The following is a 3,772-nucleotide window of genomic DNA, read 5'->3' on the forward strand; positions in this document are numbered from 1 at the left end:
CTTCCTTCCTTCCTTCCTTCCTTCCTTCCTTCCTTCCTTCCTTCCTTCCTTCCTTCCTTCCTTCCTTCCTTCCTTCCTTCCTTCCTTCCCTCCTTCTCTCTCATTTCCTCCCTCCCTTCTCTCTGTCTCTCTCCCTGTGTGTGTGGGTCTCTCTCTCTGTCTCTCGCTCTCTCTCTCTGTCTCTGTTTCTCTCTCTCTCATAGACACACACAAAACAAAAAGAGATTGTCAGAAGGAAATGAAAAGGGAGAGTGGGTAATAGACTTTCCCTTCTCTATGCTTAGTTGTTTTGAAAGTAGACAAAGAATATTCCTCATTAAAACTATGGGGTTTCTTGTGAATGCATTAGGATAAACCCATTTCTCTCCTTAATGTCAGTGACTACTAGAAGGAAAAGAGAAAGCTCTCTTAGTATAAAGTCTGTCATGGGATGACATCTAGTTTATGCTACTGTAAACCTTGTAGTTTGCCTTTCGGCACATGATTTAATCTGAGTCTCACTTTACTCATAAAATGAGAATCAAAACAGATACCTGACATATCACAGGCTTCTTGTGATGGGACCCATAATATTTGACAGTCAAATTTGCAATACATAAAGCACTGTGCCACTGTAAGTATCAGTGATACTAATTGAAACTATGTCCACCTAAGTGCCTCCTTTCCTGACACAAAAATGGATTAGAGGGGAATAAACTGATGCCTAAAAGAAATAATAATCACATTTCCAATACAGTTTTACATTGCACTTTTCTCATAACAAACTTTTAAGTCCTATTTTTTTATTCACTTTTCTTTATTCCTATGAGTGATGGCAGGGAAGTGGAGAAATGTTCAGTGACAAGAAATATGTGTGGGAAACAGGAAAATAATTTTGAGGAGTATAAGAGTATAGATAATGGAGCCTGGGGTTGTAATGAAATGGCCCCATTTATATGTCATTCATGTTTATGTGCTGGTGCAGAACTGTCCCCAAACCATTAGAGTTTTGATTACTTAATCTATGAAGATGATCATTTGAGAGGGAATGCATAAAAATATACACAAACACAAGTTAGAGAGAAATTTCTGATATTAGCAGAATGGTACCATGCATAGGAAGGGGGTATTTACCTAGGAAAGATGGGTGCATTTCAGGATGCCTGGTGATGTTTGATTGGAAAAAAAAACTACATCAGTTTAAAATAAAATTTGTTCCCTTGATAATCCTATGGATTGTATTTAACGCACCGAAGAATATTTTCAGGTGTCCACAAGCTTTTTCCCTATTATCAAAGACTACCCAGGACACAAAAACAGATTAAAAATCCCTGATGCATGGAAAATCCAGTGCTCAAGGAAATGAAAATTAATACAACCTCGAAAAGAAAACAAATGGAAAACAACTTCAATTATGCCATATTACAAGAACCCAAATGTAGCACCTGTAAACCTGGACTGATACCTGAGGAGGTATTCTTGGCAAATATCAATCTGTGGGGTCCAAGACAGTGGCTGAAAGAATTTCCAAAAGGCTTTTTTTTCCCAAATGAGAGGAAGCTGTGTTTTTTCGTGGTGACTGTAATTCATTAGAAGGCCAAGTAGGGCTCATGTTCTATAGCCAGTCCCTCTCTGTCTGGACCAGAGGCCAGAAAAATGTCAACCAATCATTCAAAATCTCTGTCTCCACATTAAGTTTTCCAAGCAAAGAACTTTCCAGGAAAGACTTACTGACTATTGCTTGAATTTAAAGGTCTATTAGAGTCCAGGGAGATGGACTCCCAGAGGCTTTTCAAAGCAATACAACATGTAGAGTACAATCACCAGACTTCACTGCTTGTTTACGTCAAATTAGTCTGTTATTTTTCAGGGATGATTAGACAGCTTCATTAACACACCTACCAGTAAGCAGAAATTGTACTTTAATTTTTCTTTTGTCGCCTTCCTGTGTAGCATGTCAAAAGGACTATGTATAGCACTATGTCTGCTAGATGATAGGTGTTGACTGGACATTGGAAATACACAAAACTGATGCCTCCAATATCTGAGTATAGCCCCAAAGTATATGTGATACCTGGGAAAACATTAAAGATATCTTTGTAGAATCTGTGCTTTTCATCACCTTCTACTTCTGCATATTATCCCTTTCCTTCCCTCTCCCTTGTCCTCTTCCTCATCCTCCTACCCCTCCTCCTCCTCTTCCTCCTCCTCCCTCTATTCTCCTCCCCCCCCTCCTCCCCGCAGGATGCTACTGTGAGGGATATTATATGATTCTTTTCTTACCTATTGACTAAATCCACCTACATTCGTTTAGTGACTTTATCATCAATGTCCTGATTTCTCCAAATTTATATCATATCCCTATTTTGAGGAATTCCTTTTTATTTATCTTCCCTAGTGACTTGGTCATCATCTCTATTACCATAGACAGAGCTATTAGCTTGATGTAATTCCTTCCAAAATGCAAATTTACCCCACTTTCCTCATATCAAGTCTTCAATTTCTATGGGCTGGATAATTCCACTTAAATGCACCAAAGGTAGCTCAAACTCCAAATGGTTTACACACTTATTAATTTTCCCCTTAAAGCATTCTTCTTTGAAATTTCCCTCTTCCCTGGGGTGTCCAGGTAGCACAGAGAGTATGAGCACTGGCTCGGTGTCGGGATGACCTGGGGATCGAATCTGGGCTCAGCACACTTAGCACCCACCCAGAAACACCTAGCTGTGTAACCTTGAGCAAGTTACTTTACTCCAATTGCTTAAAAAAAAAAGAAATTTCCCTGTGCCCAAAATTATTTTTTCTAGTTATCTGCTTCTTTGCAACTTGTCAGTTTTGCTTCTTTACTCTAGCTAATACTCCCCATATGATAATATCCTACATCTTATCAGTTCTCTCTCCTCTACATCCCTTTCATCAGGACACTTTTTTCTACCCATACGATAGCCACCATAGTTCAGAACTTTACCATCTCTTGATTAAAATATTACAATAGTCTCCAAATGGATCTGACTACACTCTTCCCTCTCTAATCCAGGCCTCAACCAGATTCCAAGGTGCTAATCTGATGAGATAATTCTGAGAATACCAATCTTCTAACAAAAAAAAAATCAGTGATTTCCTAAAAGTTTTTAAAATGTGATAAAATACAAACTAAAGTGTCTATTTGACATTTAAAGACCTCCCAACTTGACTCTGGTTTGTCTTTTCTTTTTTCTTGTTATGAATTCCTTGACTTCAGAAACATACTGTTTATTATATACAGCAAGGAGTCACAGTAAAATAATAAAAAAAAAAAACAGGAAAACAACAGGTATGCCTGGTTATAAGAAAACCCTTCACTGGAGTTTCCCCTCTTACAGTCTAAGTTAACCATGATTTTCAAGCATGAAAAGCAATGTTGTCATTGTTGCTATTCCTCTTCATGTTGTCCTTTTATATTTTGTAAAAAGAGCGATTGAAGGATAAAAAAGTAAGGTAATATTTTTCTCTGTGCATACTCATAATTTTCAAGGACTTATTTATATTTTGGAAGAAAAAAGAGAATGGCCAGAACTCTGTATTACCTCTTATTCCATTTATGGTTTGTTCTCATGTGTGTGTGCGTGTGTGCTTGTTTGTGCATGTGTGTGTATTTAATATTGTTCATAGTACAAGAATGTGTAAATCCAAATTGTACATCATGAGATAAGTTAATTTCTTTAGACTCACATTTTGAGTGCCTAAATTGATATTACTTAGGAGATTGATGATGATGATGATGATGATGATGATGATGATGATGATGATGATG

This window comes from Petaurus breviceps, unplaced genomic scaffold (genome assembly GCF_028583685.1).
Source record: "Petaurus breviceps papuanus isolate PSGF00001 unplaced genomic scaffold, PetGlider_PUasm1.0 188, whole genome shotgun sequence".
Classification (NCBI taxonomy): Eukaryota; Metazoa; Chordata; class Mammalia; order Diprotodontia; family Petauridae; genus Petaurus; species Petaurus breviceps.